At 43.9% G+C, this 14,943-nt stretch overlaps 1 pseudogene; it reads right to left on the bottom strand.

Moving 5' to 3' along the window:
* Positions 1-10,042: 10,042 nt before the first annotated feature.
* Positions 10,043-14,373, bottom strand: LOC115932082 (protein SSX7-like; annotated as a pseudogene).
* Positions 14,374-14,943: the final 570 nt, after the last annotated feature.

Raw genomic sequence — 14,943 nt, 5'->3', positions numbered from 1 at the left:
CACCCTTCTCCCCTGCTTTCCTCCCCTCCCCTCTCCTCTCCTCCTTTCCTCTTCTTTTCTCTCAAGTACACCCACCACCTAATGCAGGCCCTACCTGCAGGTAGTTATAAAACCATACTTCTTTTCTCTTTTCTATCTTTTTTTTTTTTTTTTTAGCAACGGGGGTCTAGTTATGTTGCCCAGGTTGATCTTGAACTTGTGGGCTCAAGTGGCCTCCCAAAGCTCTGGGATTTTAGGTGTGAGCCATTGCACCTGACCCACCTTTTTTCTAAACACACACAAAAAAATCTGCTGTCTCTTTATAGACAGATACAATTAAAAACATTGGTTATAAGGCCGGGCATGGTGACTCACACCTGTAATCCCAGCACTTCGGGAGGCTGAGGTGGGTGGATCACCTGAGGTCAGGAGTTTGAGACCAGCCTGGCCAACATGGGGAAACCACATCTCTACTAAAAATTATAAAGAAAAAATGTAGTAGGGCATGGTGGTGTACATGTGTAATCCTAGCTACTCAGGAGGCTGAAGCAGGAGAATTGCTTGAACCCAGGAGGTGGAGGCTGCAGCGAGCTGAGATCTCACCAGTCTGGGTGACAGAGCAAGACTCTGTCTCAAAAAGAAAAAAAAATGGTTATATTACCAAGGCTTTCATCAAAATGCATGGAATGCCTGACTTCAAGTGTGTTTAGCTTTAGAGTGGGTGAATAGAAACGGTCACTTTCTGTCAGGCCCAGGAACCTTAAGAAGGTAGGTGAAATCTAAAGTCGGCCTTGGTTTCACTTTCTATGCTCAAGAGGTTTTTAAATCTGAGATTCCTAAGTGATCAATGTATAGAGAAAAATTATGTTGCTAAAGAAAAGCTCTAATAGACCAGTTATTAGATTGTAGCTCTCTGCATTTTTTCGAGTTCTTGTGTTTTTTTTCTTTTTTTTTTCTTTTTGTGTTGTTGTTGTTGTTTTTGAGACAGAGTCTCGCTCTGTCACCAGGCTGGAGTGCAGTGGCAGGATCTCGGCTCACTGCAACCTCTGCCTCCCGCATTCAAGCGATGCTCCTGCCTCAGCCTCCCGAGTAGCTGGGACTACAGGTGCATGCCACCACGCCCGGCTAATTTTTGTATTTTCAGTAGAGACGGTGTTTCACCATGTTGGCCGGGATGGTCTCAATCTCTTGACCGCGTGATCCGCCCGCCTCGGCCTCCCAAAGTGGTGGGAATACAGGCCTGAGCCACTGCGCCTGGCCGAGTTCTTGTTATCTACATACAGACTAGACTAGATCCAACTTTTTCCCATAAAATTACTAAAAACAGAAATTGCTCTGTTCCTGAAGCCTGCTGATGAAAAGAGTCAAACTCTGGAAAACACTTGAAGAGACTTATTCTGAGCCAAATAGGAGCGACCATGGCCCATGACACAGCCTCAGGAGGTCCTGAGTTGCCCAAGGAGGTTGGGTGCAGCTTGGTTTTATAGATTTTATGAAGACTCAATCAAATACATTTAAGAAATACATTGGTTTGGTCCAGAAAGGCAGGACAACTTGAAGCAGGGGCTTCCAGTTTATAGGTAGATTAAAAAATTTTCTAGTTGAAAATTGGTTGGGTTTTCTAAAAACCTAGGATCGGCCGGGCCTGGTGGCTCATGCCTATAATCCCAGCACTTTGGAAGGCTGAGGCAGATGAATCACCTGAGGTCAGGAGATCGAGACCAGCCTGGCCAACATGGTGAAACCCCATCTCTACTAAAAATACAAAAAAATTAGCTGGATGTGATGGCGGGTGCCTGTAACCCCAACTACTGGGTAGACTGAGACAGGAGAATTGCTTGAATCCGGGTGGCAGAGGTTACAGTTGGCAGAGAACACACCATTGCACTCCAGCCTGGGCAACAGATCTAGACTCTGTCTCAAAACAACAAACAAACAAACAAACAAACATGCCTAGGATCAACAGAAAGGAATGCCTGGGTTAAGATAAAGGATTGTGGTGACCCAAGTTCTTATTTGCAGAGGAAGCCTTCAGGTACTAGTCTTCAGAGAGACTAGGTTGTAACACGTTTCTTGTGAGATTTAAGTCTGTGTTGATATTGATGCCAGAGAGGTATAATGAGGCATGTCTGTCGAACACGTCCTGTCATGGCCTAAAACAGTCTCCCAGGTTAATTTTAAAAGAGCCCTTGCTGAGGAGGACGTCCATTCAGATGGTTAAGGGTGGGGGTGCTTAGGATGCTATTTTTGGTTTACAAATACTCTAAGATAAAAACACCATAATTTTTTTTTTTTTTTTTTGAGACAGAGTCTCACACTGTCGCCAAGGCTGGAGTGCAGTGGTGAGATCTCGGCTCACTGCAACCTCCGCTTCCCGCGTTCAAGCGATTTTCCTGCCCAAACCTCTCGAGTAGCTGGGACTACAGGCACGTGACAACATCCCCGGCTAATTTTTTGTATTTTTAGTAGAGGCGGGGTTTCACCGAGTTACCCAGGATGGTCTCTATCTCCTGACCTCGTGATCTGCCCACCTCAGCCTCCCAAAGTGCTAGGATTACAGGCATGAACCACTGCACCCATCCAAACTGCATAAATTTTAAGGAACAAGTCTCGTGTCTGATGTATGGACCACACAAAGAGTTCGCCAAACTGTCGAATGCCATAACCAGAGAGATTCGAACCACAAATCAGGATGAGAAGTTGACGATTCCACACCGTAGACAGCTTTTCCGAAGACATCAGAATAAGTCTTCATATCATAATGAGACTCTTATCCCCTTAATGTCTACATTTTTCACTTGACAGAACCTGACTCCCAAATCCTTTGATTCACCTAGTGAATCCTTTTTATAGAGTGGTCCCTTTTATAGAGTTGGCACTCTGCTTTAATTCAACCCAGTCCTCAAATGCTACTCAAAGACTATAAGAGGTCTCATTCAATTCCCCCATAGTCTTTTGATTTGTTTAGCTGGTGGCCCTTAGGCTTGGGATCTTAGTTCAAAATCATTGTACAAACTAAATTTATTCTACTATTGCTAATTATAGCTGGGTGCGGTGGCTCGCGCCTACCGTCCCAGCACTTTGGGATGCCAGGGAGGGCGGATCACTTGAGGTCAGGAGTTCGAGACCAGCCTGGCCAACATGATGAAACCCTGTCTCTGCTGAAAAGACAAAAATTAGCTGGGCGTGGTGGTCAGCACTTGTAATCCAAGCTACTTGAGAGGCTGAGGCAGGAGATTCGCTTGAACCCAGGAGGTGGAGGTTGCAGTGAGCTGGGATCACGCCACTGCACTCTAGCCTGGGCGACAGAGGAAGAATCCATTGCAATAAAATAAAATAAAATAAAATAACGATAGCTAATTACTTTTGTATTATGATCTTTGAGCTCCATTCTTGTTGCCTGTCTAATATTTGTTAAGCCAGTTCTACCAACAGGAAAATGTTGGCCTAGTGCTTCAAGATGAATGCTAATATAGATGGGACTAATAAGATGGAATTTGATGCTGAACTCCAGACAAACCTACCTGAATTTTTTTTCCTTCTGGCCTCTTTGTGGCTCAAATATGGCCCATGTCCCTGATCTAGACTCCCTTACCTTTCCCTTGACATGGGACAAAGACAACCGGCCCACGTCCATCCTGGCATGGAGTGACAATGAAGCCTCACTTTAATATGGTTAATCAGTGAGGTTTTCAAACAAAGATGTTGATCAAAAGAGGGAATATGAAAGCTGATTGTGTGAATGAAACAGCTTCTCCAGGGCCAATGAGCCTCATTTCAAAACAATATGTAACATTTTTCTTTCTAATAAAGCTTCCAACTTCTGTTTGTTCATTGGACATACTGAAGACCACCTCAGTCCTTGTATATGCCCTGAATTGCAATTTTGTGATTCCCAAATACAGCATTTGATTTAGGGATTTGTCTCTATAATTTACTTTGACTTTGACACAATTAACCAGTATGATGTGTTTAAAGGTCCCCCCACCCAAACAAGGGGAGTATTATACTGAATTTAAGAATTCTTTCTAGGCAGGGCATGGTGGCTCACATTTGTAATCCTAACACTTTGGGAGGCCAAGGTGGGCGGATCACCTGGGGTAAGGAGTTCAAGACCAGCCTGGCTAAAATGGTGGAACTGCATATCTACAAAAAATACAAAATTAGCTGGGCGTGGTGGCACATGCCTGTAATCCCAGCTACTCAGGAGGCTGAGGCAGGAGAATCGCTTGAACTCAGGAGACAGAGGTTGCAGTGAGCCAACATCGCACCACTGCACTCCAGCCTGGGCAACAAGAGCGAAACTCTGTCCTGAAAAAAAAAAATCATTCTATTATAATCCTGATAATTGCTTTGCTTTGCATCTTACTATGGATTTGTTGGATATCTAGGTGGCTGCAAACTACACAGAGAAAGATAGAAACAGCAGTGGAGATAATTAGAAAATTGCAGTGTTACTATAAAACAATAACAAAAGGGGGATATTGTAAGGGTAACTAAACATAAAATTGAATTTTTCCTGTTGCCAAAAGGGAAGAAGAGACCTTTCCCCACTTCACTTTCCTTAGAGCATTTTCTTGAGAAAATTTGTATTTGTAAATTCTTCCTTTGATCTGTAAGCCTCTGGCCATCCTAGAACCCAGGAATGTCTTGAACTTGAACTCCAGGCCTCAAGTGATCCTCCAGTCTCAGCCTCCCAAAGTGTTGGGATTACAGGCATGAGCCACCACGCCCATCCCCTAGGAATGTCTTTCTTCAGGGCCTTGGAGCCATCTCTTTGAAATGTGAACATTGAGGAAGATGATGTCCTTGTCTCCCTGTCACCAGAGGTGTTTAGCCTAGGTGCCTCGCTCCAAGCTGTAAGCACCTGGTTGTCATAGAGACATGAGTTTTACTTTTCCTTCAGATAAAGGCAATTAACTAACACAGATGGGTACTCCAGTTACTCGGTGAACTTAGGACTTGCCTGGCAGTATTCAGTTTTCACCCTTGGCTGCTGCTTTACAACTAGGCAAAGTAGCTACATACCTGGACTTTCTGACTTCTGCTACCACTTTCGTGTTTGTTTGTTTTGTTTTGTTTTGTTTTTGAGATTGAGTCTTGCTCTGTCATCTAGGCTGGAGTGTAATGGTGAGAACTCAGCTCAGTGCAACCTCTGCCTCTCGAGGTCAAGCGATTCTCCCACCTCAGCCTCCCGAGTATCTGGGATTACGGGTGCACGCCATCATGCCCAGCTAAATTTGTACTTTTAGTAGAGACGGGGTTTCACCATGCTATCCAGGCTGGTCTCGAACTCCTGACCTCATGATCTGCCTGCATCGGCCTCCCAAAGTGCTGGAATTACAGGCGTGAGCCACCACACCTGGCCTCTGCTACCACTTTTGGACTGTATGAAACACTACACTTCCAAGTGTGGGATCTGGCTTCCCAGACAGCTGCCAAGGGGGCAGATGATGCAATCTAGAAGCATAGGAGAGCTCGTGCCTGTGGGATAAATTTTGACCGTTAAGAAAAGGAACCAGGAGTGAGAGCCAGGTATGTAAATTCCCTCTCCTCTCCTCTCCTCATGCACCGTTCCAGGCGTGGTTTCTCGGTATAGTCTGTCTAGAGGTGTCCGGAATGGCCCAAATTCTGTTTCCTTGGGAACCTGAGCTAAAACAATGGGCATTCAAACACTCGAAGAGAGTGCTGTGTTGTGGAGGACCTAGATCTGGGCAGAGGAAAATTATTGCAATAAGAAAATGGACAATTTGAGGATTTGGAATAGAGGGAAGGACTAGAATAACCAGTAGTAGAATAGCTTAGGGGTAATAATTTTGGAGAAAAAGGCAGTTCTGGTGATTTTTGCTGTGAACTGCTCAGCTCTGTAAAATATACACTTCTTTCTTTCCATCAGTCTCCTCTATGAAATCTTCCATAAAGTATCCTTTTATAACTATCTATTGCCTGTGAAGTGATTTTTCTTTTTTCTTTTTCTTTTTATTTAGAGATAGAATGTCTGTCACCCAGGCTGGAGTGCAGTGATGCCATCTCGGCTCACTGCAATCTCTGCCTCCCGAGTTCAAGTGATCCTCCCGTCTCAGCTGCCCTAGTAGCTGGGAATACAGGCGTGCGCCACCAGGCGTGGCTAATTTTTTTTTTATTTTGTATTGTTCGTAGAGATGCAGTTTCACCATCTTGGCCACGTTGGTCTCGAACTCCTGACCTCAGGTGATCTACACACCTCAGCCTACCAAAGTGCTGGGATTACAGGCATGAGCCACCACACCCAGACTATCAGTTTTTTTTTTTTTGAGAATAAAACAGATTGAGTCTTGTGCCAAAATGCAGGGGAAACTGCACCCAGACAGGTAACAAAATATTATATATAGTAATAGATAGGTTTTCTGCATACCAATAATAACCATTTAGAAATCCAAATTGAGAAAAATTGCACGTATATAGTGACAAAGGTACATAAAGTATCTAAAACCAGATGATTGGAGCAAGATGGCAGGTAGATCCCATGCCCTACTCAACATTCCTTCGAACTGGGTAGTGCAGTGGGAGATCTCGCCACTGCACTCCAGCCTGGGCGACAGAGTGACATTCTGTCTCAGAAAAAAGAAAAAAATGAATAATAATAATAAAAGTAATGTATCAGAACTTGACGGAACTTCAGACCTTCACTGTAATAGTGAAGGAGAGAAACACATTTGTGGAGAGGGGACCATGTTCACTCTTTATCTATCCATGATAGACAGATAGTTGGGAGCTGTATATACCCATGGAACCTAAGGAAAAATATTCCCTGTCATAACTCACAATCTTCCAGCCACCCTTCCTTGCACTTGTCTTGTGGGCTGGGGGACCCCACTTATGGATCCCATCTTGCCAGGGAGAAAGAAAAATCAAATCCTTCGGTATCTCCTTTAGGGTATCCTCTCCTCTACTTGCATGGAGGATAAGACGCTCAATATCTAGTATCGGAATGTTACATTTGTGTAATACAGAACCATATTGGGATAAAATAGAATTTGTTTCCTCTGAGACACAGGTGGAGGTACGTCCACACTGACCTGGGTGGCAGCCACCTCTTCCTGCAGTGCCAGGCAGGGCATGCTCACAGATCTGGGGAACCTCTGTTTCTCCTGGAGCCCCACAACCTCCTTTCTGGCACCCTCTCCCTCTGGTGGCTGTGACAGCCCACACTTGGCCTTGGGTATCCCCTGCTTCTTTGCCTGCCCGTCTTCTCCCCACGCTGCACATCTCTGTCTCCCACTGTCCCCACTATGTCCATGATTGCCTCTCCCTCCCTGCACTCTCCATCTCTAAGGGCTCCATGTCTTGGAAAATGAACCCACAACCTCTACCTTGCAACTGGGGACAGAACCCGGAGTTTGTTCAATTCTCCCTCCCTCCACCACACACACCTTTCCTCCTTAATGTTTCTGAAGTCAGTGAGCTCCAAACTCAGCCCCTCCTGCACCTGCCAGCTGTAGGACCTGTGACAAGATGCCTACCATCTCTCTGGGACTCCGTCTCTCATCTATCATATAGGCATAATGATGATAGTGTGCTCCTTCTAAGGCTGGGGAGAACCAGGAGGCCAAGGTGATGGGCTATGAATGTTCAAAACAGCTCCAATCCTGCCTCCACCTGGGGCTGGTGTTTCAAGTCTGTTGTGTGTGACTGGAGGTTTAATGTCTTCATTCACACACACTGGTTTGTTCTAAAACGGACTTCCCTCTGCCCATCCCTTCCCCACAACTGTTTCACCTCCGCACCGTGCAGTGGGACCTGTGAGAAAGAACTGTCCCATTCCCAAATCATCGTCCCCACCCCAGCCCCCAGGCCCTTGGTTGGTGAGACCCTTGATGGGCAGTCTCATGCTTCTGTTCAGGAGACTTTTCCACCATTGATCCATTGCATGGAGACTAAGTGGACTCTTCTATTCCCTGGCCATCACAGGGTCTACAGTGCACGCATCTTCCTCATTCCTCCATGTTCCCCAGATGACGATTTCATCTGTGTCTCCTCCCACATACTCCCAAATGGACCGTCCTAGCCCTAGAACCCGAAAATTGTTCAGAGAGCGAAGGCCAAGATGCCCAACCACCTGCTGCAGAATCCTGCTCCAGGACTGAAGTGTATAGTCTCTATCAAAATAAAAACTGAAGGCCAGGTGCGGTGGCTTACGCCTGTAATCCCAATATATTAGGACGCCAAGGTGGGAGGATTGCTTGAGCCCAGGAGTTGGAGACCAGCCTGGGTAACATAGTGAGACTCTTCAGACAAAACCTAAAAAAATTAGTGGGGAGTGATGGTATGTGCCTGTAGTCACAGCTACTCCGGAGGCTGCTGTGGGAGGATCACTTGAGCCCAGGAGTTCAAGGCTGCATTGAGCTATGATCATGCCACTGCACTCTAGCCTGGATAGAGCAAGACCCCATCTCTAGAAGAAACAAACAAACAAACCAAGAAACCCAACAACTGGAAACATCCTCTCTAGAATGGGGGTCAGAAACATCTATCTGCCTTGTTCCCTGATGTCTCTCCAGCACCTAGAACAGCGCTCAGCACGAGTATGCACTCATTAGTTTTTTGTTGAATAAGTGACTCGTTTGACACAGCAATTCCACTTCTAAGAATCTTTCCTAAAGAAATATTCATACACATGCAGAGAGCTGTGTGCACAATAATGAGAGGAGCAAACAACTGGGGAACGTTTGCAAATGTTTATTAACTGTCAGTGACTGATAGAGGGGAATCGGATGAGGGGAGTACAAGCAGATGGGAGGTGCTTATAGTGTTACTTGGTGTGTGTGTGTGGGGGGGGGTGTGTAAATGCAGAGGAAAAAATCTGAAATTAAACACTCAGACCTCCCCTCAGCAGTCACATCTGGGGAGAGAGGAGGGTAGTGCTGTTCTATGGAGAGAATACCTGACTATAGTTGTTTTCTAAGGTAGGTGCATGGATACACAAACCGAAATATGCATTAAGCATGTATTGCTGAACAGTGAAAATGTTAATATCTAACAGAATGGCACACTGTAAGAAAGTACAACGTAAACGCTAACATCGAACTCTTGGCACACTAAGAAAAATGACGCTCAACTTTTCATGGTTGTGAACACTTGCTTTCACTTGCTATGCACCTTATGAGGAGGGGTTTGAAGCCACGCCCATGTTCGTGAAAGGTCACCACATTCTGCTTCTCATCATGGGCATGTGTCATATCCCCGAGGCTGAGGCAAGAAGAGAGAAGGAAAGAAAGTAGCAGTGAGTTCCCACCACATGACAACTCAATCTCAACTCCTCCTGACCTGCAGACCCTGCACACTCTGATTCTGCCCTACCTCAGGGCCTGCACACGCCTTCCACGGTTCCTCGAAGTGAACCATCTGCTCATGCTACAGTGACTTCCTCACCTGGTTTATCAATTCCTAGGCTAGAGGAAGGTGTGGCCCGCATATGAGGGCTGACCTGGGGTTTGGGAACCCACAGCATCCTGGGTAGGGAGCATCTCTGCATATACAGGGCAGGGAGTAGAAAGAGCATGGGAAATCGGCCGGGTGCGGTGGCTCACACCTGTAAACCCAGCACTTTGGGAGACTGAGGCAGGTGGATCCCAAGGTCAGGAGTTGGAGACCAGCTTGACCAACATGGTGAAAGTTCATCACTACTAAAAATACAAAAATTAGCCGGGTGTGTGGGGTGCACACGTGTAATCCCAGCTACTCAGGTTGCTGAGGCAAGAAAATCACTTGAACCGGAATGCGGAAGTTGCAGTGAGGTGAAATTGCGCCACCACATCCAGCCTGGGCGACAGAGCAAGAATCCCTCCAAAAATAAATAAATAAATAAATAAATAAATAAATAAATAAATAAATAAATAAAAGAAAGAAAAGAAAAGAAAGAAAGAGAATGAGAAATCTCATCATTCAGCCTCAATGCTGTACACTAGAAAATTATGAGAAGGGAATGATTTGGGGAACAAGTGAGAAGATGGGATACCAGTATCATAACAGAATAGCACATCTGCAGGGATGTGGGGGGTGAGTGGAAGGTTCTCTTACGGAGTTACTCGTCATCTTCCTCAGGGTCGCTGATCTCTTCATAAATCACCAGCTGCTTTCTCTCACGCAGTCTGTGGGTCCAGGCATGTTCCCCCCTTTTGGGTCCTATGATGAATAGTTGGAAGATGAGGGTTGGGTAGGTTGGAGAGTGTTAGGCTCTGTTTTCTCAAAAAAGGAGATGCCTCCCCACCAACAAGTGCCCATGGGCCTTCTTTATCCAGTTTTTCACATTCTCTGGCTTAGAGAGGCTGAGGCCTTAGATCCACACCAATACACGACAAATACCAATTAAAGTTTTAGCTTCTGTCTCCTTCCGTTGTCAGGTTTAGATTCCCAACCTCTTCACTTATGGGAACACTCACCCATACCTCCTTTCATGCTGCAGGTATTTGTTAAGGGCACAAGGCAAACCTTGTTTTATGGCACCTCATTTTTATCCTGCTTCGCAGATACTGCAATTTTTTTTCAAATTCTCACCAATTTTACACTTTTCCATTATTATTATATCTGTTATAGTGATCTGTGATCAATGAGCTTTGATATTATGATTGCAATTGTTTTGTTGTTCTTTAGTCTTTTAAAATATTTTTTTTATTTTTGTGGGTACACAGTAGATGTATATACTTATGGGGTACATGAGATGTTTTGATACACGCATGCAATGCATAATAATAACATCATGGAAAATAGGGTATCCATCCCCTCAGCCATTTATCCTTGTGTTACAAACAATTCATTTACACTCTTTTAGTTTTTTTAAATGTACAATTAAGTAATTATTGATAATAATCACCCTGTTGTGGGTAATTGTTTAAGGGGTAACAGGAACTGCACCCACAGAAGATGACAAACTTAATTGATCAATGTTGTGTGTGTTCTGACTGCTCCACCGATGAGCTCTTCCTTGCCTACCTTCCTTTTCTTGGGCCTCCCTATTTCTTGAGACACAGCAATACTGAAATTAGGACAATGAACAACCCTACAATGGCCACTAAGTGTTCAAAGGAAGGGAAGAGTCGCATGTCTCTCACTCTAAATCACAAGCTATAAATGGCTAAGCTTAGTGAGGAAGGCACGCTGAAAGCCAAGACAGGCTGAAAGCTCAGCCTCTTCCACCAAACAGCCAAGCTGTGATTGCAAAGGAAAAGTTCTTGAAGGAAATAATAGTATATAATGCAAAGGAAAGGTCTTGAAGGAAATAATGATACTAATACTCCAGTGAACATATGAATAAGAAAGTAAAGCAGCCTTACTGCTGAAATAGAGGAAGATTGCGTGGTCAGGACAGACCATGAAACCAGCCACAACATTCCCTTAAGCCAAAGTCTAATTCAGAGAAAGACCAGAACTCTCTTCACGACCATGAAAGCTGAGAGAGGTGAAGAAGCTGCAGGAGAAACACGTGAAGCTAGTAGAAGTTGGTTCGTGAGGTTTAAGGAAAGAAGCCATCTCCATAACATAAAAGTGCAAGGTGAAGCAGCAAACCCTGATGGAGAAGCTGCAGCAAGTTATCCAGGAGATCTAGCTAAGATCACTGATGAAGGTGGCTACACGAAACAACAGATTTTCAATATAGATTAAATAACCTTCTATTGGAAGGATATGCCATCTAGGACTTTCATAGCTAGAGAGCATTGACTCCAACTTTGAAAGAAGTTCTACTGTGGGTAAAATGCTATCCAATAGCATCACATACTACAGGGAAATCTTTCATGAAAGGGAGAGCTAATCAATGTGGCAAATTTCATTGCTGTGTTCTTTTAAGAAACTGCCACAGCCACTCCACCCTTCAGCAACCACTACCTTGATCAGCCAGCAGCCATCAACACCGAGGCAAGACCCTCCACCAGCAAAAAGAGTGTGACTCACTGAAGGCTCAGAAGATTGTTAGCATTTTTTATCAATGAATTATTTTAAAATTAAGGTATGTACATTTTTAGACAATGCTATTGCACACTTAATAGACTACAGGATAAAGTTTGTATGCACTGTGAAATGACAAAAACAAAAAAATGTGTGACTCACTTTATTGCAGTGGTCTGGAACAGAACCTGCAATATCTCTGAAGTACACCTGATTGGTTATCAGGCATTGAGCTGCGTAAGATATGATCCCAGGTAATTACAGATAGAATTGCTTGAGCACCTTTCATGTCATCAGGCCTTCTAGATTAAATTTAATGCCTCCAAACAATTTGTGAACTATGATTCTTTATTTCCATTGCATAGACTGGGAATCTGGAGCTGAGAAAATTTGAAAGACTTGCCCCAAGTCACGTGGTTTTTATATGGATGACAACTCCACTCTGTGTCTCTGGAAGTCATGTCTGACATCTCTTCTGGAGCTGGGCAAGCTCCTCAGCCCAGCTGGGACCTAGACTTGTCTGGGGTCCATGCCACACACCCAATCCACACACCTGAACATAGCCAGGAAAGCCAGAGGGTTTGTTCCCGAATTGTTTCCTCTTACCAGATCTCTTGTGAATCTTCTCAGAGGTATTTGCTTTTCCCGGGGTGCACAGCTGCTTCGGATCGTTTTGTAGGGCAGATGGTTCTGGCACTCCCTTCTAATCATTCCCTTCCTCTGCTGGCTTCTTGGGCATGATCTTTATAATATGAAGGTCACAGATAAACAGTATCGGTGACATTTCTATAGTGCTTTAGAGCTTACAAAGAGTCTTCACATGCATTGCCTTAATCAATGTTCTCAACAAAGCTGGGAGAGTTACACTTGCCTAAATTAGGAGAAACCTGGGAGGGGAGGTTAGAAGGGAAAGGATTGGCCTAAATGAATGGGGTTTCCAGGGATAGAATGCTTATCTTCACACTCTTTTAAGACTCACATTCTTGCAAACAGCAAAAATCTCCATGTAATTGAGAGTGTGATATACAGAAGATTTGGGGCATAGCATTCTAAGAATTCACAGGTCTACAAAAGGAAGAGCTTCTATAAAATACAAGGGATCCCATATAAGCTCGTAAACAGCTGCTGGGAGGGTAAATGTAAAAACATAGGGAGGGGACGAAACACTGCTGGGAAAGATGGTGTGGGGAGATGAATACAGGGAAGGGAGAGGGAAAGAAATGGTTTGCTGAAATTAATCCAGGCAGCAAAGAAAGCAGTACCAGATCTGGCATACCACCCTACTGAGGCATCAACATTGAATGTGGAATTCAGTGAGGTGGTACCCATATCAATTCTTGCTGCATTGGGGTGGGTCACTGACCAACAGTCTTAAGCTACATTTATTCAGCTTCCTCAATTATGAAATAGTGAACAATACATGTAAAATAGGCTAAGGGAAAGTCCTCTCTGAGCTTATAAACACTGTTTAAATGTAGTAATAATAACAATTAATACCTTTCATGATCCTTCTTTGAATTTGGCCTCCATACTGGCAACCCAATCCCCATCCCTTTACCCTCTAAAGCGGAATTGAATATGTACTTGTGGAGTCACTCATTCAGGGGCCTCCAAGGAAACCCCTGGGCTGGGACTGGGGTTTCTCGGATGCACCAGGTATAGACAAAGCCCTCAAGGACCTCACAGTAGGGAGGGGCCAACAGTCAAACCTATTCCTAAGCCATGGGAGTGGCCCCAGTAACAGAGCAGAAGCCAGCTGGTCCTTCCTGTTGCGAGAGTGGGTGTCTCAATGGAAGCACCAGCAGGCCCTATGGGGTGAAGCCCTAGTGAGCAACATCTGAACTTCATAAACAAATGCAAACGTGAATGAGCTTTAAATGGCTTGGAGCTCTGGATCAGACTACCACTGCCACTGCACCTCAGGAAAATTCTCTAACATCTCTGTACCACGATAGTCTCATGTTATTATTATGCTGCTGATAACTATGATCCAAAACATAAACTATGATTCTTCACTTCCATTTCATGGACCAGGAATCTGGAGCTCAGAGAACTTAGAAGATTTGCGCCAAGTTACATGGCTTTTATATGGATGACAACCAAAGTGTGCGACTTGTTATTCTTTGGAGATAATAACAGAAACAACGTCATAGACGTATTCTTAAGGATTAAATAAATTAATCCATGTAACCTGCTTAGAATATCTGGCATCACTATGAAAACCAAAGAAGTATTAAGGATTACAACTGTCAGTGTTATCAAGCCGTCAATGCTACATCAGGTGTTGTGATAGACATGGGAAAAAGAGACAGTGAGGGCATTTTTGATATTCTCCCACTCTTACCAGTTTTCGCATCCATGGAAGGACAAAGGTTCTCTGGCCATTTAGATTTGAGAGATACTCACCTTCGGGAAGATTCTCTAGAGTTTGCCGAAAGTCGTCTGAGGACATTCAACTGAAAGAGAATACATCAGAATTTTTCTTTGTTGGTAAAGATTTCCAAAAAGTGCTGGGATTATAGGCCTGAGCCACTGTACCTAGCATTGTCTAAGCTATTGAAAATTTGTTACAGCTGCAATGAAAAATGAATGCACATAGAAACATTTATTAGTGAAACAAAATAGAAAGTCAAGAAACAGACTAATCTATACGCAAATTTCAGCATGCATTTTCAAACAGTGGGCAAAAGATGATGGGTTGTATAATAAATGATTGCTTGACAAATGTCTATCTATTTGAAAAAATAAAGATTAAATCCTTACTTTAAACCACATAAAATAACAAATTCTAAAAAATCAGTTACTTAAACGTGAAAATGTGAAGTCATAAAGAACTAGATGAAAATTTAGGAAAATATTACAGTGTAAGACACCTTGAGGTGTCATAGGCACTTCCTGACATTACTCCAAGGCTATGAACAATGAATCTGACACAAAGATGTAAAAATTAAAGTATCATCTAATTCAAAAAACACCACAAAACTGTTTAAAAAGGCAAATGTTGGGGAAATTGGTGAAGCATCCTCAATAAATTAACAGTAA

The sequence above is a fragment of the Gorilla gorilla genome, chromosome X (assembly GCF_029281585.2).
Source record: "Gorilla gorilla gorilla isolate KB3781 chromosome X, NHGRI_mGorGor1-v2.1_pri, whole genome shotgun sequence".
Classification (NCBI taxonomy): domain Eukaryota; kingdom Metazoa; phylum Chordata; class Mammalia; order Primates; family Hominidae; genus Gorilla; species Gorilla gorilla.
This window is presented reverse-complemented; position numbering and strand designations above follow the sequence as displayed.